At 49.2% G+C, this 25,911-nt stretch overlaps 1 pseudogene; it reads left to right on the forward strand.

The window, feature by feature from the left end:
- Positions 1–21,838: 21,838 nt before the first annotated feature.
- LOC149335603 (solute carrier family 22 member 7-like) lies at positions 21,839–23,610 on the forward strand (annotated as a pseudogene).
- Positions 23,611–25,911: the final 2,301 nt, after the last annotated feature.

Genomic DNA, 25,911 nt, shown 5'->3' on the forward strand with positions numbered 1-25,911 from the left:
AAAGCTTGTGGTGACTGCCGAAGCTCAATTTCACGCAGATTAGGGTCCAGCCCCCCCCCTCACCTTTTCGAAAAAGAATACAGTGGAGGGGGAGTGACTTATCTCCCCTCGCGCTAACCCCTTCAGTCAGCAGGGCAGGAAATGAAAACGCGTCCTGCGAACGAAGGTTTTTGTTTGCAAGAAACCTTCCTGTAAGTTAGCTTTCCTGCAAGTTGTACATCACTATGAAATTTATGTTTCGTGCAAGCAAAGACGTGTACTGGTCAGAGCTCTGAAGCATTTGAGATTTTTTTATGGAATGAGCAGTTGCATTATTGAAAAGGGACATTGCAGAGCAGTCGCGCTGCAAAGTGGCCGTCGGAAATTTGCCCTGAGGGCAGGGTGTCGCCATGCTGAACAACCGCCTAGTGCAACTTCCTTTGTGCTAGGCAAAGGGGGGGGGGGGTGTTATGGGTGCGAAGGGGCCGTACAAATGCTCTGACACGAATCAGAATCACGGCGTGTTTAGGAACAAGGAGGGACACCGGCATTTGTCACCGTTGCAAGGGGAGTGGGTTGTTTCTTGTTCGGCTGCGGAGCAGTGAAGGGAGGGTATTGAAAAGAAGTCTGACTTGTAGTCAGACCCGCTCCTCACTGCAAGGGGAACACATTAATTCTAACGCAGTAATCATAGCGCGGGAACAACTCAGGCCAAGGACAAGACGGAACAAGCGCTAACTATTAACACAGCGGATTTATTGCGGATCAGGAGTATATATACACTACTGATGCAGTAAATAGAACGAAGAAGAAACATAACAAAATGCCACACGCCATCATGCCACGAAATCGAACTCTTTCTCCGATAATGCCACAGAGGGTCTGCTGTTTCAACGAACCGTAACAGGGAACCTAGAGGCGGACAGCTCGAGGGTACACTTATTACCGAGCATCCAAAGTAGCCGACCTCGAGGAGAACGAACCTGTACCCCAAGATTATTCGGCGATACTAAATTATTGAATTATAAATATTATAGCGCAAACAAAGACACGGGCAAAAAGAGAGGAAACACACACACAAGCGCTAAATTATTACAAGGGCTGCAGAAAGCGGTATCCATCACCACACAACTCCCTTAGCAGAGAAGACTGTCGCGTGGAGGCAGCTACAAACGGGCTCGTACCCGAACCTACACGTACTCAACAAAATGTATCCCACACAATACACTGACAAATGCCCTTGGTGCCAAGAACCGCACACGCTGTACCACATACCCGGGGCATGCCAGAAGATAAGCGTGGTGCCAGTTATAACGAACCCGAGTGCGGAGCAATGGGAGGGAGTGCTCTCCAGCGATCGCCGAGTCGACCAAGAAGGTCCGATTCGGCGAGCACATCTGGCAGCAGCTTCCAGTGGAGCCCTGGACTAAGGGCAGCCGACCTTTGCACAAGCAGATGGACGAAGCCATCTGACAGCCGCAGAAGAACAGCAAATCTAGAGCTTAATAAAGTTGTTCACTCATTCACTCCCCAATGCTAAATCTCTCTGGTCATGGCCATAATCTCAAGAATAATGGCTGCGATGAGTACCAAGGCGTAACCAACCGGCAGAAAAAAGGCGGCCGTCATAAGCAAAACCGGTTCAGAAGCGAAAGTGGATGGTATGATTGAAACAGCGCCAGGCCGAAGGCCAAAGAAGAGAGCGGAATAAAGAGGTACAGTCAAGTCAAGTCTAGAGAGAGAGTGTAGGAAGGATAGCCTTGGGAGCCCATGGGAACACTCCGAATGCGGGAGTCCGGGGAGATATGGGTTGAGCGTCGTTCGAGGTTCGGGAGGCAATCAGCAAACTGAAATATGATCAGACTAACGCAAATGGAGGAAACAAGGTGGACAAAAAAGGTGTACAAGTATCTATACATGAAAAGTATTAACACAAAAATGGACAAATAGAACCCGAAAGCTAAGAACGAAGTATTTATGGGTGAGGGATGGGACGCAACAAAATACTAACGTGAAAGCGGAGGTAAAGGAGACGGAAAGAAAGATGTGGAAAGAAAGAATGCAGGAAAATTCGGCGCTAGGCATATATAGGACACGAAAACAGGACATCAAAAAAGAGCGATTATTCGATAATTCACGGGGCAGTACACTGCGTTTTCAGGCTAGGACAGGGGCTCTGAGAACAAAAACGCATAGGTCCAAATTTGAAGAAGTGGATATTTTGGCCTCTGCTTGTAGAAAGGAAACGGAGACCATAGAGCACTTGGTTCTGAGGTGCGCAGAACTCTGCCCAGCCCTCCCAGAGGGGGCAGCAACAGCCATAGAGATAGCGCTGGAGAGGTTGGAGTATTGGTGGCGGAAATCAAGGGAGGGGTGAATTTGGGGGGGAAAAGGATAGCCAGACTAGACATTGTACGAGCGAAAGTGAAAGAAAGGGAAAAGAAAAATAAATTAACAATGGGGGAAGTATAGGCTAGGTGACGAAAGCTACCACCCGAAACAAAGGGTAAAGCCATTACCATTCATCCATCCATAAATACAGCGCTGATGAAAGCGGATGGTTTCGCTCATCGGGATCGCCCCTCTGACGTCACGTTGTTTCCATTCGGGAGAGGTCTATTCCGACTTGTGGCGCAGAACACTTCCACAATACCTGTCTCATGCGCATTGTCTAGGCTACTTGTAACCAAATTGGGCTACTGGAAATTTTTCCTCGCTGCTTTTCAGACGGTTTGGCGTTGTGGTTATTTTCGGACTTTACGCTTCCCGGACATCTGTATGCTAAAAGAAACGTGTTCCAAGAAGTGCAGTACGTTTGGTTAGCTGTCGATGCAGCCTTTGCTTTGCTTGCTCTCTTTGCCTCCGTACTAGCGAAATTTCAGGAATTCCAATCAGGTGCCCTTCACAGTGTGGGTTTTCACCCCTGCTCTGCCCACAAAAGATGCGAGTGCGAGAGTAGATTGGCCGATTGCCTGCACCGCATTCTTTTCCGGGAAAGCAACAGGGGCCTGCAGTAAGGCACTGTTTCGCGCATCGACGCTTTCGCGATGGTGGCGCCGCCTTGTGTCGCAGCTGGGAGTTAAGGCGGATTCAAGGTGGGTTCACACTGTCGAGTCGCGGAGGTCACGCTCCTTCCCCGCTTTACAAGTGCTTTGGAAACCGTAACTAATTGACCGAAATCGGTCGCGCGACTAGTTCCGGAAAGTTAGTTACATAACAGAAGCACTAGGAAAGCGGGGAGGGAGCGTAGCAAATCGGCTCGTCCGCTTCGTCCGCGTCGCCACTACGAGCTTACGTGGCCGTCTACTTTTGTCCACCGCAACCACAATGCCCCGAGTCTCCCCTCACTTCCGTGCGAAGCGCTTTCAGATTGAAACACATTTCTGGAAGGAGCAGTCGGGACTCCATCCGCCCCCAGGTGACGCAGCCACCAGGCTGCGACAGTAGCGAAGCCAGTCGTATACAAATACGTCGACGCGAGGAAAACCGGTCTCGATGCGACTCTCGCAGCCGCGTAAATCCCCGCGTAAGCCCGGCCAGGAAGACGAGGGTTGAAAGCACACATACAAGAATCCCGAATGAAAGTAATTTCGATAGTAATTACGTACTTGGGCTGCGAAATTGCTGCCCCAAAGTAATGCATTACAGCACCGAATTACTCTACCAGGTAAATAACTCAAATAGTAATTAAACTGCGGCCATGTCTCGTACACGTAATGCATCAAGTCTCAAGGAGTGGTCCAGCCGACCCCATCTTAGCGCAGTCTGCCTTGATATCCAGTTGAGGCAATATTGTATAGTACCACAGGGAGGAAGAGGGGCGCTTCCAAACCTGTCTCCACTCTCTGTGTTTTAGCATCGTTCTCGGTCCGAACCCGTATCTTAGCCGATACTTGCGCCCAAAACACATTTTCTAAAAACTGCTGTAAACCAGACATATGCCCGAAAACGGGACTTGAGACGATGGTGGTTGTATAGTCACAAATCTGAGGACGCCACAAAAATTATTTGAGTACTCAGTGCTTATTCAAGACTGCTGTCTACGGGGAACTGGGCATCTTAAACCTCTTTTAATGCTTTAGTGATGAGTGCGAATTTCAGGATAAATTCAAAGACGGCAGTGTAGAAGTGGGAAGCCAGAATAAGGCTGCCGATCAGACGCCTTACACGAGTCACTGAAGTAGCGCTACCCACGATTAAGGACTCCCTGATCCAAAGAACTGGCACGTTTGAAATCGCTGCCGAAATCCTGAATGTTTTCGCACTGCATACGTAAAGGCAGGCCCATTTTCCTCACATGCGGGAGTGCTCGGTGTGAGATTGGTAACGTACGCGAAAACTTATTTGCAAAAGGATCTGTTACTGCCTATGGAAATTTATTCCCAATAACCCGATCTTTATCCTGATTTAGAGCTCGAAAAACAACACCCGGTGATTACGCCTCGCATTCCGGAAAAAATAAAACCCGAAAGAGAACGGCCTATATGTACAATGCAGAGCCGTCGAGCGACCGTGGCAGAATGAACCGGACTAACCAGACGGAGGAAAAAATTTGCTTGGGGAGGGCATGTAATGCGAAGGCAAGATAAACGCTGGTCCTTAAGGGTAGCGGAGTGGATTCCAAGAGAAGGCAAGCGAAGCAGGGGGCGCCAGAAAGTCAGGTGCGCGGATGGGATTCAGAGCTTTTCGGGGATACGGTGGCTGCAGCTGGCAAGGGACAGGGTCAAAGAACAAGGAGAGACATGGGAGAGGCTTTTTTGCTGCAATGTCGTAGTCAGACTGATGACGAGCCAATCTCCGGAAGAGATGTAATTGCTGCTTTAGAAAACTGGTCCCCGTATAGGATCGACCTGTATTCTCGTTCAATCGAGATCAAGGTACCGGATGCGGGAAGAAGTGTCAATGATTTTATATGTGTGCCGATCAATCACTGTAATTGTCGCTCGCGAGATGAAATCCGCCTAATACTGCATTTCCGTTAACTAAGAACTGCACTGTCCACGTGTAATCCATCACGTGGGAAGAGGGATTTCCTCCAATATTCAAAACAGCTATTGAATAAAATCTGGGAAATATCGGAGCAGACCTCCAACACCAGGCAAACATGCACAATATTGTGAGAACAGCAGCGCTAAAGACACTTCAACAAGTGGATGCGCCAGATATAACGATGATTTCTAGGCGGACAAATCGGAACAGCTGGATCGACTCACCTTGGCAATGGATGCGTCGTAGTTCGCCATACTGCAGGTTCAATCTCCGCACTTCTCTCACGGCGGCTGTTCAGACGTCGCCGAATGCACTGTTCGAACCAGCTTCCGACCACCACTGCACACCAACACTTTGAAAACTGCGGACTATAAACTGCGGGCTCTATTTTTATAGGCAAGGTGGCCCACGTCACGTGTGCATGAGAGAGAGAGAAATGTGAAGGGGCTAAGTAAAGGGAAAGGGGATAGGTATGGGATAGGTGACCCTTTTGGTTTGTGACTCATGTGAATGTCGGTCAACTACTGCCACTGCCACTCAAAGCTAGTAAGAGGAGCGATGAGACAAGATAAAGAAGGAGGGAAAAAAAAAAAGTGCCTGGAAACACTTTCCCCATATAGGCCAGTAGCACTCAAGAGCGCTGGGGCTTTTCCTGTGGATGGCCCCTTCCAGGAATGGTGTCTCTGGATTTTCGTGGCCCTTCTAGTGCGACAAAGCAGGCAGCGGCGCCAAAAGAGAGAGAGGGGCCTATCCTGGACCATAGAGGGAAGGGATTGCCCCCTTTCATCTACCGCACCCTGCTTTGCCACACTAGCAGAGTCATGAGTATCGGCCGACGCCATTGGTGGTAAGGGGTTCCTTTAATGGGGTAAAGCAGCTGAATTTTTAATGTTGTATCGACTATAGTCAGCATGCACATATTGTGTAGGGCACCACCCTACATGTAGTGTGCATGCCAACGAGTTGATTAAAGCCTGAGGGATCTCACCTCTCTCTTTCCTATCCTTTTATGTCGCGTGCTATCAGCATGGTTCTACAACAAAATTAAAAATGGGCCTCTTCCAGAAAGGCTTCCCTTATGTGCTCCAGCCCCAACTACAGATTTTTTGCGATAGGGAGTGACCAGTGTAAATCTCTTGGGCTTGCTTTCAGAAATAGTGAAGAGCAACGGTGGATATTGCAGCCATAAGAGCTGTGCACTACCAATATCCACGCGACTTAATCCGCTTTGTTCCCGGCTCAGAGATGCTTGAGGATCAGACCGCATGTTTTCGCTGAAGGCAGGACCTGCGTGCGTACCCAACAATTCTGAACAAAAGCATTCTTGAACGGGAAAGGGTTTATGAGCGGATTTTTTTTTCACTATATATAAGGTTTCACTGTAATAATCACCATACCCGCATATCTTCCGTCGGCAAGCTTGAATTTTTTGCTGCTATTATCGGTTTTGCTATCGTCAAAAGCGTTCTGCGTTGGTTTTCTATGGCAGTCTTAACTGCTCGATTTTGCCACATATCGGAAGATATGTAGCAATCGGAAAGATTTTGCTACGTATCGGAATAAAGGACCTTCAACAGCTCTACACCAGTACATTACACTTTTCCAATATTCAAAGTTTCCGTCCGAGAATGTTGGACCTGATAGGCGATGGTTCTTGTTTGCCCGGCGCACCGGTAAAGCGAGAAACGACGAATAATTTTTGGGCTCGAGGGCATCAGTGGTCAAATAGCTCCATGACACAAGGTTTTTTTCTTCTACTCAAGGCGGGGTCAATGACCCATTTCCCAAGCTCACCCTTCCCAGCGTGTCGGCTACGGTGAATTAAAATGATGTAATCTATTTAACTATGCTTCCCTGAACGTCTTCCCCTCTCTCTGTGACGATTTTCCTTCGAGCTGAGGGGCGGTGTTTTGCTGGCATGCTGTTTGCACGTGTTAAAACCGGAAGTGTCGCTTGGTGCTATGAGGTGTCTAAGTTTGGCAAATTTCCAGCTTTACCTTGTACCACGCAAGTCTGCAAGTCTGTCATTCCTCTTCTGCACCGAAAACTTGTCGAAAACCAAGACACGTGGTCAGTGTTCTGCCCACCGCAGGTCCAATCCGCTTCCGCGAAAACGATCTGCATGCAGAGGAGTTGCGCTTGAGAGGAACTGGGTGGTTGTAGCCCTCACACCTGCCGTCACTCGGAGGGGGCCTCAGAACCGAGATTTCTTTCCTCGGCCTGAGTGGCCATTATGTACAGGCGAGGCCATTGAAGCCGACATTCACCCCTTACTGTGGCACTGCGTTGCTCTCAAGCCTACAAGGATCCGGCACCTGAAGGCAGCGGGTCTTTCCTCGTGCAACCCTGCTTCATATATCGCCTGGAAGCAGGGACCATTCCATCGCTCGCTACTGGACTTCACAAAATCAGCTAACCTATTCCCATTACTTTAACATTACTGCAGCCTTCATCACACTTTCGACCATTGATTCTCTGAGGCAATAAATCTCGATATTAAAAAAAGGAACTGCACGTGTATGATACAAGCTGGCGGCCCGTGTTCAACCAGTGGGGTGTTGAAAATGCAGTAACGAAAAAGAGGGTGTTAAAATGTAGGATTCATTTTGCAGTGTTGTTCTGGCATTCATGTTTGAGGGGATTTGACATCAGTGAATGTTTTTCCAGTAGGCAGCCCTCTAGTGGCCACCAAGAAGGGTTGGGTCGCCTGTGGTTCCCTCCGAGAAGGCATTGAGACGTCCCCCGCAAGCCTATTGTATTGAACCAACAGCCAACTTTCGTAGTTCTCTGGAAAGCGCTGTGTCGTCCGTTGCCTTTGCTGTTGTGCTTGTCGTCGTTCGCGCTGTTTATTCAAGAAGATTCAAAGTTCCACGAAAGCTGACTAACTGCGAAAAAATTTCCTGCCAAAAAGCCTTCTTTTTCCAGTATGCAACCCTCTAGGGGCCACCAAGAAGGCACTGATGGGACGTCCCCTGCGCGCCCATTGTATTGAAAGAACAGCCAACTTTCGAAATTTCAGGGAAGCTGAATCACTGAGAGAAAATTTTCTACGATAAACCCTTGTTCAAAGATTGTTTTCACTTCCCACTCTGCCCGCAAGAATAGTTTAGGCCAAGGGAGATCAGGGAGTTGGCCTCCTTTGTATTCTTTTGGATTCACTGAAACCCTTTTTCGGTGACTCTATCTTGTCTTTTCAGCGACTCCCGTCTCATGCAGATTAGGTGGCTTTGCCCCCCTTCCTATATCGAAAAAGGTTTCGAGAGTGCCTTCTGTGGGTTGGAAGATATCTTTATTGGACACGAACACTGCCACTGCCGCAGACCGGATGCTAGAAGTAACACAATCGTCCGACCTCACTCGACTCTAAACCACGTGATAAGACCTCCTTCATGTTTGCAAACAAGCGAGGTGGCGCTGCAGTTGCTAGTGGGCGCGTTTTGAGTTTCTGAGAACCAGAACAATGGTTGATGCTGTCAACTAAGTTTTCCTCCAAGTACACGGGCTCGCGTTGGCCACGTACGGCGTATTTCACCACAGTGTATTGTATTATCGCTAGAAAGCGTTTCTGCCGTTGGTTTCTACCCTAGGCATTGAATAAATAATAAGTTTTTGGCACTCTGCACTAGCCAGGATGATTTTACCTCGGGACAGTAGTGAGCGAAGCACTGGAGTTTTTTTTGGCAGAGCCGACGTGCGCTCACCATCTGTTGACACACGTGTCGCCAAGTGCGAAGAGTGGGGACAGTGTCGATCGTGTCCCGATCTCATCTGTCTCGCGTAACCGCTGTTTTTAGCCGTCAAATCAGGCACCAGCCAGGCCGACTTCTCCCATTCTTAAACGGGTCGATCTGGGGAAGAGTTTCGATTCCTGAAATTATATGCTTTCCTAGTCCTGGGTCTTCTGATTAGTGACGAACAACTATAGCAAAATATTTAGTAGAAATTCATAAAATTACACTTTCTAGATCTGTAGTTGTAAAAAATGACGTAATAGGGTTTCTGATGGTCCTGGCACGTCGCGAATTTTGCGGGTTTCCGACGACGGAGCACCACAGTGGTAGCATCAATACGAAGAAGAGGGATCAGAGGTTTCGTTGATTTAACTGCCGTATTTCTTTGACCAAAGTGAAAGCGAAGGAGCCGTAAACGAGGAAATAAACTAAAAGGTTTGTTTTGTTATCTACCACATTTTCTGCGATTGACATCACTCGCCCCTTTGTAAATTTGTACCGAATGGAAACAGAATGATTCTATTTGTCGCGAACGATTCCAGAGACGTTTAGGAATGCAATAAATCTCTTTAAATTTTTTTCTAAAGGAGCAGTAGTATGTTAGTTATATTTATAAGAAAAGTTTTCATGTGGCTATGCATGCATAAGTACTGAGAATATGAAGTAAAAAGAAGTGATACCGGCATCAAAGAGAACACGGCTTTGGGAACATGCAAACATAAAAAAATTCCGCACTTTCTACTTAATTATTCAAGACCCGGGGAGACATGACGAAGGTGTTAATCATAATTACCCAAGAACTGTACCAGGTATAGCTGGCAATAAAATGCATTACTGCAATTAGCCGAGCAATTTCATAGTTGCACTAAATTTGGCTACATATCTCATGCATCACTAAAGAAAACACTTTTCATTGCCTCATCCCGTGTCAATCTCGCTACGTGCCTCAGTTAATAGCCCGCCTGCAGTTGCTTCTTTCCAAACAGGCTTCACGGTCATGTACTACTTCATGAAGCAGCTTATGACACAGGCACGATGCAATGAAAAGCTAATGGCTTTTAGCACACTTAAAGTACGCTGTTCCGACCGCGAACGTGACCGCAACGTGCGCGAACGCGAGAGCGCAAGGTTTGCCACAACTTATCAGACTTCTTTCTACTAGAATCACATAATTACGTCGATCATGTTGAGAAATAGTTTCAATTATATATTAAATGCCCTAAAACGCGCTATTATACGTTCGTATAACATCAACACACTTTAAAATATGCTATACTATCGAGAAAATAACGCACTCATTGGAGGTGAGTGACCCTGCCGGCGCCCGTGCACACCAGCTCAGGGTGATAAATACGTGCGCATTTATATATATGCTTTTTTTTCCTTGCTCTATTTTAAGCGGACCATGCTGTTGTTCACGTGAATGTGCTCGGCAATTTGCCTGCTATGAAGTACGTTGACTGGCAGCGCCGGTCGGCACCCAGACTTCGCGCTTTTACTACCGCGGCCCAGACTTCCTAATGCGGTATTTATTTGCGAGAAACCTATTAGGGCTAATCTAACTGCGGATGCGACAGTGACGCAGCTGGTCAGTACATGATGTTTCTGCAGTGCGCAGGCAGCCGCCGGTAGCTGCGGTAGGCACGGCAGACGAAACCTGGTTTGCCTACCGCGCGAAAGTCGCTACTGACATCAGCGCCACCGCATCTTCGTGACGTCGGGGGGGTAAGGAAGTCTATACAAAGCAGGGGGGTGGCTAGTTCTTCTAGCACAATCTTCCCTTCGTCTTTCAACAGATCGGTTGTTACCTGATCCTCACCAGCTGCCTTTCCCCTTTGCATTGCTCCTAAAGTTTTCCTTAATTCCTCTTTTGTCACTGACGGGATGTCCCGCTTCAATCTGGGCAAAAAGATTGTAGATTTCATCAAGCACCGTGAAAAATCATGCTTCACATGTGCAGCAGTTTACTGTCCCCAGAGCCGTTTTTCTCTGCTCTCAGTGTCTGCCAGTAGGTTCGGGGCATCAGTTTTTTAATTATTCGAGTCTTTGTTGTTTTAAGTTTCCTCTCATTCTGCTCGAGTATTAATGTATCGTATACTTGGCTTCTGTTCACTATCTCGATTGTTCTACAATCATATCAGAAGTGAAATACAACAGGCGGACGCGATTTTACGCAAAGCGTATAAAACCGCGCTTCCACTACCCCATAACACCTCAACTGAAAAGCTCTTAGCCTTGGGACTGCACAACACGTTCGAGGAATTACGGGAAGCTCAGCATGTTGCCCAAATGCGCAGACTACAGCAGACCCCAAAAGGCAGAGTTAGTTCTTTTAAAGAAACTGGGCTACACCGAACAAATTCGTGAAATATTGAGAACTGAAACGATCCCCGATGAGTAGCGCAGCACGCTCAGGGTGGCACAAATACCAAGAAACATGGACCCTAACCTCCACAAAGACCGAAGAGAGGCAAGGGCCGACCGCTTACAGAAAACACACGCATCCCAGAATACAACAGTGTATGTGGACGCTGCCACATATGCCATGACAAGGGGACAAGGCAGCAACAACGCAGTGGACACTGTAGTCAACTCGGAATTACACGAGATTACCAGCGTCTCACTGCAAGACTGCACGATAGCTGAGGCTGAAGAAGCGGCTGTCGCTCTAGCGGCAGCGGAGGGCTATCGGACTGGGCAGTCACTGACAATTCTTACTGATTCACAAGCAGCCTGCCGCAACTACCTTTGCGGCAGAGTCGGTCACAGAGCGCTCCGCATACTCCGCTCTGTAGACTGCAAAACGCAACAAACACATGCAAAACCACACAAGCCGATCAAACATAAGATCGTCTGGGTGCCGAAGCACACGGGGGTGGCAGGAAACCAAGAGGCGGACAGGATAGCTCGAGCATGTACTAACTACCGAGCATCCAACGTCAACGACCTTGAGGAATCCCTGGCAGTACCTCAGGAATACTCGGCCATACTCAACAACTACAAAGGCAGCAGGATGCGGTACCCACCACCGCACAAATCTTTAAACAAAGAAGAGGCTGTCACATGGAGACAACTTCAAACGGGGTCATAAACAAATCTAAACACACTAAGTAAAATTCACCCCACACTTTACGCACACAATTGCCCGTGGTGCCATGAAAAACCTACACTGTATCACATCACATGGGCATGTCAAAAGGTTGACATCGTCTCAGTTACACAACGCCCAAGTGTGGAGCATTGGGAAGGTCTGCTCTCCAGCGACTGCCGCGATGACCAGATCGGTTTGATACGGCGAGCTCAGCTGACGGCAGCATCCAGCGGAGCCCTGGAATAGGGGCAACCGACCGTTGCGGATGGACTCATCTGACCGCATAAAAGAACACTTGTGCTAGAGCCAAATAAAGTTCTCCTATCCTATCCTATCTGCTACCGTTGTGTTTACACGTGGTTGTGCCTAGCGCCTGTCACACAGTGCAAACACTGTTGCTGAGACTGCCAAATGGCGATCGACAGTGTTGAATACACAACACTGACGAGTGTTCACTGCAGGGATATGGATTTTAATGGTCTGCGGGTCGTGCGCGAGCACTCCGTCCAATGCCACTGTCTACATCTACGTTTGCATCATTTTTAGGCATATATCGGAATGTATAGTCGGATACAGGTTAAAAAAACAGCAGTTGCTAACACTGGGCTGCGGTCTGCGGCATCTTGTATTACTCCGCTGGCCAATCGCGACTGTAAACGAAATCAGCTTTTTAATGTTTGACTGTACCATACAATCCACGTCTCAAAGTTCTAGAGCTCATATTTTTTTTCTTGTGATAAGCTTCCTGTTTAGGTAACAAGAAACGTTTAAGTAGCGGACTACTTTTTTGTCGTGGAGGAATTCTGTGCGCGGAGGCTGAAAGTGGGCGGAGCTTCACTGCAGACTTTAGTTGTATCCGACTATAGTACTCCTCTTTCTTTTATTTTACACAAGCGTGGACAGCCTACCATGCTCTCAATGATACGCCAGACACGAGAAGTTTCTAAGCATTGCAAATATAAATCTACAAAAGAAGCTGCATGGGACCCGCCAAGATACTGTAGGCCCCGCAAACGATTCGGTACCCTGGTGAAACAAAACGGCTCTACGACTCGTGCCGCTTTATTACCCGACACTCAGTCAGTTTGCAAGCAAGCAGCCTTTTCACATCGACGTGCAAATCTCAGCCTTTTTGGGGCTCGGGCTTTGGTGCCTCAGGCTTCGGTGGCTCGGCCTTGGGCTCATCCTTGGCCTCCGCTTTCGGCTCCTGCTTGCCCTCGCCGGCAGCTGCCTCTTGGTCCGGTTTATCCCCCTTGTTCGCAGCTGCCTCCTTGGCGTCCTCGATGGCCTTGAGCTTGAGCTCGAGCTCGCGCTGGGGCCTCTCGCTCTCGTTCAGCCTCTCGGCGTCCTCGGCCTTCATGTAGCCCTTCTCGACCATGAAGAGCCGGTAGCGTCGCCGGTCTTCGTAGCCCTAGGGGCCCCAGTCTTCGCGGGGGCTGATCGCCTTCCAGAAGTCCTGCGACAGAACGCCGCGTCAGAAACCATAACTACGAATGTAGCGATACGCAGAGCAACGAAATCAATCTCGCAGGATCATTAAAGGATTAGCCTCCAGTCATATGTCCCCAATGCCTCAAGAGACGGAGGCAACACCCGAGATTCTCAACTGTCATTTTCGATCCATCTTTTTGAAATTCTTCCCCTGCCCACCAGGAACGAAAATACCGAAGTCCGGCCTCCTCATCATGCTTATTATATCGCGTGATTTTCATCAACTAAGCCATCTCAAGAAAAAAAAATTACTTACCTTCGTAATACAATAACTCTCCTTAACAGGCGTTCCAATGGCTTCGGCTCTAACGGCACAAATAATTTTGCGCTTGTATTTGCTTATTTTCTGCTATACAAAATTCCTTTATTATTTGTTATTTTTCTACTTCATATTGCATTAAGCACAGGGACACCTTTCTTCCCGATTGTTTTTCTTAGTCCCACGGTAGTATTAGTTACATTTCTCATATGTACACACGCAGTCGCCGGACCGCTTATCCATTGATTGGGGAAGCTCCATTACTCTATCACGAGGTTCATGGCGTACAACCGAGTTAAATTGGAGTCGAGTCAGAGAGGATCGAAATTCGAGGAGCTGTGCTCATATTGCACACACATCTCTGCTTTGAAGAACAGATCTTCTCTCCTCGCTGTTGGCCAAACGCACAGTTCCCAAGTTGCACTCAGCATTAGCTGCAAACATAGAAGGGTCCATATGCTCTTCATCGGAGCCTACTAACTCGTGGAACCTTCAGTCGACTCCCGAGGAGCATACGGACCTCTGTAGGGTTAGCAGGTCTTTAATATAACGCTTTAATACCGCTCTAACTGCCGGTCGTCTTTCGTGTGCAATGATCTCTGTGCTTTGTGACGAAAAGAGGATCGCGCGCACACATACACAGCACCCACTGCTACGCTCTTCACTGCAGGACATAGTAGCCCCTCCTCACCCATTTCGCAGCCCACAGCTCCTTGAGGGCAACCGCGGGGATGATGGCCAGTCCGACGCCAGCCACGATAATGGCCATGTACTGAGCTCACCGCGGGAACTCGTAGAGCACGCCGTGCCGTTTCAGCGTCAACCACTCGAAGTTCGTCATCGATGTCACGGCGAGCACCTGCGGGGAGTATGGGCGAGATGACTATAGTGCCGCCACTGCCCAAGAGATTTCACATTGGAATGATAAGCCCCCCCCCCCCCCCCCTCCCTCCCCCCGTTTGAAAATTGGGAGAAGAAACAGCGATAGGGACCTCACGCTCGCGTCTTACGGGGCCATCTATCTCTCAATCTAACGAACTGCACTCCCTAATTTATCGCCCGATTGTTATTTCGCTGCAGCACAGAAAAATATCAGATGCCGATTTAGTTAGTTAGTTAGTTAGTAATACCTTGCATTGCCCAGTAAAGGGGGCAAAAATAATGACAGACGATTACGATAGTCGGCAGTGCGAAAGGGCGCGGTAAGTGGAGGGGAGAGAATGCAGGGCGCGTAGTGAGCACATGTACACGATGTGCCACATGCTAATGTATACTCTGCCGCATCACTCGCATTGATTATCTGTCATATTTTTTTTTGTGACGATGGGACTGAATGACGATGGACTAGCTGTGATGCCGTTGTCCTGCGTCGTTCTCTTCTTGTGTTTCCATCTTTTTTGGCTGGTTTTCTCCCTTGACATAGCTATGATTGTCCATGGAGTATCTGAATTGACCTTTGTGACGGCGCTTCAATTCGCGCCCTGCACACTGTCTATTGTAAGAGTGATCCGATAAGGAGAAAATATCCAGAACGTTTCGATTAGCCACGAGTTCATGACCCTCTTGACCTTCGTGGACTTTGAGTTTGGCCTCTATTATGATAAGCCGAGTGCATAACACAGGTGCACCATACACACCCGAGAGGATGGCAAGAATTTTTATGCGTAGCATATTGGTGGTGGTGGTAGTGGTTTATTTAAAAAATAAAAAAGTGAAGCAAAAGAGTGTTGTCGGCCGCGGCAATAGCTATCTAATATCTTAAGCACCCAAGCTGCAGCCGGCGGACATGAAAGGGAAAGGGAGAGGATAGTGAGGAGAAGTATAGACGGGAGCGACAGCAAGAAAGGATAGGGGAGAGCTTTGTACACTATTTACAAAATACAAAAGCAATCAAGTTCGCGCCGCTCGCGCGCTAATGTCCAGATGACGTCACGGCACGTGACGTCCCCAAACCACTTTACAAAAATAATAAAAAAGAAAAGAAAAAGAAAAAAAAGAACGGCTGAGCATGGTGGCGGTTGTCACCGCCCCGTTTCAAAGGGGGCGCTCCTATCCATCCATCCATACGTCACGGAGGAAAAGCTGCTGAGAAAATCGAGTGCCGCCAAGCAATAGCTCGCGCAAAAAGACCGCGCAGTATGCAACGCATTCTTGGCTTAACCAAGCGAAGCCTGGGCATTTTTTTTTTTCGCCTACAATGACAGGTGGCAATTTGCAGCCATGCGCGTCGCAGCATTCCACCTGATGGCCAGTCTGTATTTGTACGAACTGTATATTGCCGCCCGGTCCTCCCCCTATCCTTTGTTACTATCGCTCCCCTCTTTCCTTCTCTCTCCCTGTCCTTCCTCTCACGCCAGCTGCAGCCCAGGTGTTTCAGGTTTCGAAGGCAGCTGCCACGGCTAGCAGCATCTTTTAGCAGCGTCTGGCTTGCTCGCACGAATATTGCGTGGTACGCACGAAAGGGCACGTCGCTTTCTGACCGTCGTCACAGACTGCACCATCGGGCTTCAACGCATATTGGCTCATTGGGCCAAGTGGCACATGTAATTAACCATTTAAAGCACTTACAGAGGTCAGTGACCCCGATACATGCATGCGTGAGATTCTGAGGACCTCGTTACACATGCATGACTTATTTCTCAAGGTCCCTTCACTTTGATGTTGGCATTCCAGCGTGTTTCGTAAGCTCGCGTTCGAAAGCCTATTCGAAAAAAAAAAAAAGATATCCAATGTATTGCAGTGAAATGAGATAACGCACGACTCATTCCCCTTTAATTCCTGACTTAATCATAGCCCGCACTTAAACAAGCACGGTGTTTTTGGAGCTAGCCACGTTGACATCTGCGGGCCCAGGCACGATTGCCAGTAAGGATCGATTGCCAGTAAGAGCCGTCAAATGGCGAGCCCCACACGCACGCGACTTTGGTGTGAACGTAGCGCACGAAGGCCATAGTAGCGAAAACACAATAGCACACTGTGCAACCTACACTGAAAACATTAAACTGCAAATGTTTTTCGGGGCCACTTTAAATATTGACCACCTAGCTGCTTCGACGTTTTCGTCCACATAAAGATTGACATTGAGTGGCTTTTATGTAGAAAATTAGGAGTTGCCAGGGGGAACGGCACTGGGTGCAGTGGCTCTGCAGCTGGAGCTGGAAAGCAGCCAGGAAAGCACTCTCCCAGCTGGAAGCAAGAGGTGTTCCAGCTAGACACAATTTCCATTTGCACAATCCAGCCCAAAATTGACTTTTTTTAATCTGGGTCTTCATCACATCAAAAACTTGATGAAAATATTTACATGTTCATTAAATAAGTGCTTAGCATTCACTTTTTAAATGTGTGTTAACCCTCTTTAGTGTACAATTCATGAAGGAGTAAAATCATTACGTGTCCATTATGCGAGCTAATGCACCCACATTCAACAGCCAATATGAAAAATGAGCGCTGTTTAAATTGGAGGCAATAGTATTTCATGGTTGCTTTTTCAAAAATGGGCTTTCCATTCATTTTCTGCAGCTGCTCTGAGTAAGACCAACACGAAGCTGCAGGGTCAGCAGGCAGATTTTTATCCAGCGAATGTCCTCTACTTTAAAGGGACTGAACCAATTTTTTTTTTTGGCGCAACAGAAAGCTCGTTGTCTAAGGTGCTGGATGCCATGAAGTCCTTATTGGAAGCTTCGTAGATTTTTACCGGAAATTTTTCTATCAGTGCATGCGCCCGCTTTTATGTATCCCAATTCTGGAAACTATGATGAGCGGAGCGCGGTGGCCATTTCACGGCATTAAAAGTATAGACTAATAATAGTAAAAGTGCTATACTAAAAACATAGTCTCACCCGTCAGATAGTGATTAGCAATTTTTAGTAAGAGTAGCGTTCATTTTAGTTTCCGCATGCCTCGTCGCCGAAAGCTTTAGTGCACTGTCGCTGCTGCATCCAAGAAATGTGAAACACTGTGGCACCCTCTAGTGACATGCTAAAAGCACATGGGCGATGATGAACGAGAGCTTTCGCTTTCATCGGAGGGTGCACTGTATAGAGTCTAAATTACAATTAAACATAGCGAACACTCCTCAAATAAAAAAAAACAAAACAAGGTGTGCTTGAAGCAGATCGTGATGTTTTACCGATATGTGGCCACGGGGTGCGATTACACCGATAATGGTGAGTTTCATTGCAAGATATCTGTTTGTACAATTTTCAATGCCAAACTAAAATTATAAACCGTTGTTTCTTCTACATTGCAGTGCTCAGCTCTTACAAAATTTAGCGCGATCTTTTCATTCCCGCCACAACCTCATGACAAGTTTTGGTCAGTGGTCTGTTATTTTAATATATTTTAAGGGACCATGAGATGATATTTACTTAGGTTAGGAAATGCCTACGAGTGATCGCTATCCCATAGTCTCCGCACCGCAAAAGTTAAGCTGTAGTCGAATGCAGCGCAAGTATGCAGTGAAGCTCCGCCCGCATTCACGACTGCCACACAGAATTCCTCCACAAAAAAAGTAGTCCATTGTCAAAACTTTTCTTGTAGCCTAAACAAGATACTAATCACAAGAGGAAATTGTAAGCCCTGTAATATTGATACCTGACTTGTTTAATAATGTCAGGCATCAAAAGATGATTTGATTTAGTGTTATGATTGGCCAGCGGAGTAATACCGAACGGCGCGCACCGTGGCCCACTGTTGCCAACTGCTGATTTTTTTAAAGTTATGCCCTACTATATAGCCTCAGTAACACCGAAGAAATTGGTGGTTAAAAAAAGTGGTAGGGTTATAACGTAGTTAAACAGAGTAGACGTGCGAAAGCACGTGTTCATTCTTCGCCTCTTTTTTTTTTCCTGGCATCTGCATGTGCACGCAACCGTGTTTATCGCGCTCATCATCATCGCACCCTTTGTCAGTGGCAGCTGGCGACGCCCTCCTCCTGTTGGCTACAGCTGGCGCAACGCTTCCTCCTACACGCCGAGAATAAAGAAAACTTGTCGAGACTCCGTCCTGCCGAGCCTCATGCCGCCCGCGTCGATTGGGCGCGCCTAATGAAAAGGCTCGCCCAGTCAAACCAAAAAAACGACACGTTAATTAAGAAACTGAGAAACACTGTCAACGAAATCACCTTCCTCATCAGACGCATCGCGAATAGGCGAGGAGGAGTTAAAGAAGCCGAGACCAGGAAACTAATACAAGCCTTCGTTCTTAGCAGAGTCAACTACACTACACCATACGTCACCCTCACAGTGAGAGAAAGAGACGACCTGGATTCTCTAATTAGACAGTCCTAGAAAATTGCGCTCAACCTCCCTCGTCATACTCCAAATGAAAAACTATTAGTTAGGATTTCAACACCTTAGCGGAAATGATAGAAGCACACCTCACCGCACAATGTGAAAGACTATCAGGCACTGAAACGGGACGTTTCATCCTAAAGAAAGCAGGAATACAATATGAAGGAATCCGTACACACACCTTGCCAATTCCAAGACACGTGCACGAACACTTAACAGTCCCTCTTCTGCCCAAAAACATGCATCCACACTATGATACGGACAGAAGAAAGGCTAGGGCACAAAAACTTCACGAAAGATTTTCAGTTCAGAAAGACACGGCGCACGTGGACGTGGCGGAACATGCGAACAGAAACGCCTTTTCTCTAGCAGTTGTCGATCATCGAGGTTCTCCCCTTGCATCGGCGACAATAGATAAAACAAAATTTCCGGAGGAGGCCGAAGAAGCTGCCATAGCTTTAGCCATTACCTCCACCACTGCCAAATACATCATAAGTTACTCCAAAACAGCAATTCGAAATTTTGCAAAAGGAAGGGCCCACTCAGCAGTCATCAAAGTCTCACAAAAAATCTCCAATACCCGCCAGATTACATTGATCTGGGTCCCCGCCCATTCGGACCATCCAGGAAACGAGGCGGCGCACCAATTTGCCCGAGGATTCGTGGTTAACCGGGAGGTGCACTACCCCGCACTCAGGTCGGCCAAGGAGCGAATGACAACCTACAAAGAAATTACTACCCACTTCAAGAAAGAAAGACAGATCTTCCCAGAACCACATAAATCTCTGAGTAAAACACAAGTCAGTTGGCGGCAGCTCCAAATAGACACTTTCTTTAATCCATACATGTACTCCATATGGTTCCCGGAGCAGTACAGCCCCGTCTGTTTTCTCTGTCGGCACCAAAAGGCAGACACACTGCACATCCTATACTCATGCACTCAAGACAAGCCATCGCACAGTCTACACTCTCTACCCAATCTCAGTGGGAGGCCGCGCTGCTCAGCTCGGACCAGGAGGTTCAACTTCGAGTCACAGAGCGAGCCGAAGAGGTCGCCGAACGACTAGAGTCACTGGAAAAAAAGAAATTTTTTCCAGTGACTCTACGAACGACATCGTCGGTCGGCCACCTGGCGTCCGGCCTAGAAGAGGAGCCCACCGCGGGGAGGGGAACATCACCCCAATCCGCGCCTAAGACCTCTTCTTTAATAAAGTTTACCTCCTCCTCCTTCACGTCATCACGTAAATGCTACTTGTCAACGATGCTGACGTCGGCAGATCCCATCGCTAAAGGCATGGTCACAGTACACGCTGATCTCAGTCGGCGCTCTGTTTCTCTCTGTTTCTGCGCTGTCTTTACACTTATCAGACCACACTGATAATCGCCCGATTTCAATCGGCCGACGGCTGGTGGCAGCGGATTTCCTGTTGTGCGGTCGCCATGGCCAGAAACAAGTTATAATAAGGACATCGCTAACTCAACGCGGCGGCAATGAAGCCGCCTATGTGCTGGATAGGTGATTACTTCAGCCTCCATAGTTGCATATCGAGCGACGTCGACTAGGCAATGTGTGTAGGCTGCAGGGGGGATAAAGGCGCGAGGGAAGCTAGGGTAAGGACAGGGCTCGCTCGAACGTCAGCCTTGTCGCCTTTATCTCTGCCGCGGCGGGGAAACCTTTGAGCGATAGCTTCAGACGCCACGGGCACACCAGGTCCTGTGGAAGCACACTCTTCGCGCCGGCAACTCGGGGCCGGGCTGAAACATGCTGCGTGCGCTGTTCTGATAGCCTCAGATTGTACTGGCATCCACATGGGCTGCAAACGACTTGTGAGATTGCGTGTAGCAGTTGCATGCAGTCCACCACTGACCGTGAATCCAGTTGTTTGCCATTTCGTATTGACTTCTAGAATGTTTTTCTCCATAACATTTTATTCCTACGTTGGTGTTTCTTCACGGGGAGTGAAGCCTTCTCGCATTCAGTGCGCAAATGAATCGTGCACTTACTGGGAGGGTTCAGTTGCAGAAGTGCTTTGCTCCCCGGAATTGTGACAGGTAAGCAGTGTTCAAGGCAGCGCACTGATAAAATCTGAAATGGTTTCCTGTGCAGAGAACACCACAGCGAGTTCTAGTATATAAACTTGCTATACGAGATGCAGAAACAAATGAAGAGCGAGAAATGTGAACAGCGAAAAAGAAGAAGCGAATGATGAAGTCGCCGGAGGAACGTGCAGTCGAGAGGACGGTACCAATGGCTCCAGAGATCGCTGAACAGGGGGAACGGCTTCCCAAATCGCAAGGAGCAGCTCAGGTGGCATATTATGGCAAAAGGAAAACGGAGGAACGGCATTAAGAACTTTTGGATGCAACTTGGATTTTCAAGCATATAAAAGTCCATAAATGGAAACAAATCTGAACAAGAACAAGCGAATTAGCGCTCCTAAGTCTCATTAGTTAAACCAGAAAAATGGAGGGGAATTATTTTTGAAGCTGAGTTGCCACTCCACCGGTTCTCATGATGCCAATGTGGCATCACAGGAGATAACGTCCTGAAAATCTCTAAGCGCCGTTTTAAGCAAAGTGGTTTTTTGGGCGTGTTGGTCAGACATGTCTCGTTGTGCGCTTCAAATTTATATCAAGCGATTTTAAACGTTTACCGCGTATTTTAAGGAGCATTTGTGGCTGTGTTCTGAGTTGTATTCGACTGTAGGTAGCTATGAAAAGCTTATAGACAAGGAGACAGGGGAGCCCACGGTTTCAAAGCTGTCAGTGCACATTCTCATCAGATAAAAAAGAGAACGATGAACCGCCCGTGTCTTGGACACGGGCATCCGGCTATGCACCCTGCCCAATCCCCGGCCGTGGGTATGTGCATCATCATCATCATCACCTGCACGCCCACGCGCGGGCTGCCATCTAGAGAAGACGAAGAAAGGATGTTCTACGATCAGAGGTGCACAGCAAGGAGGGCTATTGCTTTCGAGACAGGCAGCGAACCATCGAGAGAATCATGGCGAAACGAAAGCGCTCCCGCAGCATGGTGTCAGCATTGCTGCCGAGCCTGTTCCATCCGGTGACCGAGCCTATTTCGGACAGTGAGATGGAGACGTTCTTCCAGACCATGGTCGTGTTCGGTTTCGGACGCCTCCACAGAAGCTAGTGCTGCTCTGCGCGGAGATCACCACGTTCGTCGCCTACACGTGCAGCTTCGCCGTCACCATCGATCTGGAGCCCGTGGATCACTGGTGCCGCCCCAGCGCCGAGTACTCCAACACGAGCGCGTAGGCCTGGAAGAACCTGTCCGTGCCACGGTCGCCAGGCTCCGCAGCAAGGTTCAACAGCTGCCACCGCTACGAGACGCCGCTCGCAGCGACAGTGAGAGAAAGTGGCCCGGATGCCGAGGGGGACGCTCGGGTCGTGGTCCCTTGCGACGCCTGGGACTACGACACGCACATGACAGGCCGCACAGTGGTGGTCCACTGGAACTTGGTCTGTGACCGTGCCTGGTACCAGCAACTCCTCAGCGGGGCCTTCATGTGCGCAGGCGCACTGTCGGTGCCATGCGCCGGGCTCGCGTCCAACCGCTGGGGTCGCAGGCCCATCATGTGGGCCTCACTGGGCGCTCTCCTGTTCCCCGGAGTGGCCGCGCCACTGGCGCCCACGGCGGCCGTGTTTGTAGCGCTGCGCTTCGTGTCTTCGGCGGCCGTGAGCGCGCTCGAGGTCGTGGCCTTCGTGCTCCTGTTCGAATCAACGCCACCGGGACCACGGGAGGCCTTCTGCGCGCTCGCCGTCTGCTGGCCCACTGTGCTCGCGCCGGTGTACGTGGGCTTCATCGCGTACCTGGCGCTCGACTGGAGCATCTGCCACGCGGGGCTGGTGGCCCCGGCGCTGTCGCTCATCCTGACGGTGTACTTCACCGAGGAGTCGCCCCACTGGCTCATCGTCAACAAGCGCTTCCACGAAGCCCGGCGAGTTGCCCCCTGGGCCGCCCGCATCAACAACGAAGAGCCCGAGGTCGTCATCGAACGCCTAGAGCTGGTCAAGGAGATGCTGGCTGCCCGCGCCGGTAGAGCAGGAACTGCTAACCGCGACCAGCAGGAAGAACGGCATCCGGCAGTTTACCAACCGCGGCTGCGCTACATGTCGCGGACCGTCTTGGCACACTGCTTCGTCATCTTCAGCTGCTGGTTCACATTGTTCGTCAACTACTACTACCGGAACCTTGACCTGCCGTACTTCTCGGCCGTCAAGTGGGTGATCATCGCTGGTAACGTGCCGGCCATGACCATAGCCTACTTCATCATCAGGCATCATGGCCGACGGGAGCCCCTGGTAGTCTTTCTGCTGGCGGTCTCCCTGCTACTGCTCTTCCAGGCGGCCTTGCACTTATTGGGCCTCAAATTTTCGGCTCAGTTGGGCCTCATGTGGCGGGAGATGCTGTTAAACATCGCCTACGTCCTGCTCTGCGTCCACACTGTGGCGCTGTTCCCCACCCGGGTCCGGAGCGTGGCTTTCTCCGGGGCGTACACATTCGGCAGGCTGGGCGCCATGGCGTCGGAGGCGTTCAAGGTCGTCGAGCGCGTCCTTCCCAGCGACCTCTCCGCGCTCCCAGTGGGGGTGGCAGCCGTCCATATGATGGTCTTCTCGCTGCTGCTGATGACCCTTTCCGAGAAGGCGCTGCTGAACGAGGTAACGGGGGCCGACAGTTGCAGCGGCGTCGCGACGCCACAACGTCGCAAGCGGAAGACCACGACCTGTTCTATGTTCCCACTGCGGAAATGACTGGGCCCTTGCATGTGAACTACCGCTATGCCGAGCACGAGCGGCAGAATATTCACCGGAGGGCGTCATATGCGACGCTTGGAAACTTGTTTTGTCTTTGAAGTATATTATTGTTTTCCGCCGCGCCTTGACGACAATGCGCAAAACTTTGCCGTAGTTTATCGCGTCTCTCGCGTACATAAACAGTGCTTGCTTTTTCGTCCACGCAGTGGCTGCGTTTCGTCACTAGCAAATAGATTCGCTTCACGCTACTCAAATGCCTGCGTGCCGTTTCTTTTAGAGCGCAGCTCTTTGGCGCCCGTTTCTGCGCTTCGCGGCGTCGCCGTCGCTGTAACCAGCAGCTGCGAAATCAATGGAGCGGGAGCTTGGAAAGCAGAGGGCAAAATCGGTAAATTGATTGTTGAGGAAAAGAAATAGCGCACTGTCTGTCTCACACATCTCGGTGGACACCTGAACCAGAGGGAAGGCGCATAACTACCGTCTTGGAACAGTGCACGCCTTAATCGTGCTTTAAGCTACGTGGCGGTAGTGACAGATGTGCGCTGCTTTCGTTGGCATTGACAACGTTGTGCCAGAAACGCGGCGCTCAAGCCATAGGCCTTCGGCGTTCGTTGTGTTCATTGGCGTTGATCACATGGGCAGAATCTCGACTGTGGCGCAATAGAATCTAAAATTGACCAGGCAGCCTTAGAAATAAATTGAAATAATGGTTGCCGGGGTTGGGGAATGCGTGAAACGAGGCGGCCCACAACATGGCTCGAGCTTTCGTCATCCGAGTCGATGCGTCGACCGTATCCATGAAGGAGGGGCTGGCATCTTTCCAAAATATCACAAGCCATTACAAATTGCAAAGGCACAAATTTCCAGCACTTGACAAAACGTTGTATGAGGCAAAAGAGACCGCCCGGAGGAGACTCCAAACGAAGTCCTTTCTTAGTCCCTATCTGTTGGCAAAAATATACCCGGATGTCTTCAACTCCGAGCGCAGGTTCTGTGCCGAAACAGCCGTATATGATCACACACTATTGTGATGCAAAGAACCACCACCACCGGAGGATCTAGTACAAATTACTTCTCATGAGAAATGGGAGGCCGTTCTGGTCAGCTCGGACATGGGCGTTCAAGCCTTGGGCACCGAGTGGGCCGCTAAGGTCGCCGCTAGCCATTTATTATTAAGCATGAAATGCTTTTAGCTCCCGTTGTCGGCAGTGTGGTGACGTCACGCCGAGACCGAGAGCCATCATCCGGGCGCTGAAATCCATTCATCCGGGCACTGAATTCCAGTCATCCGGGCACTGAATTCCAGTCATCCGGGCTCTAAAACGAGAACATCCCGGCACCGTACGAGACTTAACGAGATTTAACGAGACTCTCTAAGCCCTCCTACGCGACCGGCATGCAAGCGCCGGTTGGTCTCCAAACGAGACAAAAAATAACTGCTGCCAGTGCCTTCTCAATGTTTATCAAGATATCAGTGGAGCTGTGGGTTTGATAATGCACGGAATTATAATTTCCGATTTCTAATAACGCGTGCAAAAAGCACATAAATGCCATGTTACACTTGGTTGTCATACGTGATCCGGGGGAGAAGCGCTGCGTTCAAAGGGCAAGGCATCGCGCCGAACGGGTGGTGGCGTTCCTCCCTTCCTTTACGGTGCGGTTCGGGTGTCCACCGAGATGGCAGAGAATTACTGCGTCATTTCCTTTCCTCAAAAAACCTTGCGTTCAAATGGCAAGGCATCGCGCTGAACGGGTGGTGGCGTTCCTCCCTTCCTGTACGGTGCGGTTCAGGCCCGTAAACATTTCATGCTTACTCTACTCTCGTTTACGGGAGAGGCAGAGATTTTTATTTATTTATTACAGATACCCGCAGCGCCCAAGGGCATTATTGCAGGGGGGGGGGGGGGGGACACAATAACTTCTGCTCATTTGGCCGAAAGTACACATAATAACAGAAATACAATCACACAACTAATAGATGAGGAAAAACATGCACTGAAGGAAGACAACCACGCTCCAGAAATAAAATGACACTAATGAAATGAAAAAGACACGCGCAAGACAACTGCGCGCCACGTCACACATCAGATAAAAAAGCGCGGAATTGACCTTCGTGCAGCACTCAGTGACGCCGGCTGGTAGCCTGTTCCACTCATTGATCGTCCGTGGAAAGAACGAGGTTTTGTAAACATCTGTGCGACACTTAATATCTCGGATCTTCCACTTATGATCAACTCGTCTAGAAAAAAAATGAGGTTGAAGCAGATACCGGTCTTTGTCAATGCTCAGCTTTCCAAAATA

Source organism: Amblyomma mixtum, chromosome 7 (assembly GCF_055824585.1).
Source record: "Amblyomma mixtum isolate Tamu chromosome 7, ASM5582458v1, whole genome shotgun sequence".
In the NCBI taxonomy this organism is placed as follows: domain Eukaryota; kingdom Metazoa; phylum Arthropoda; class Arachnida; order Ixodida; family Ixodidae; genus Amblyomma; species Amblyomma mixtum.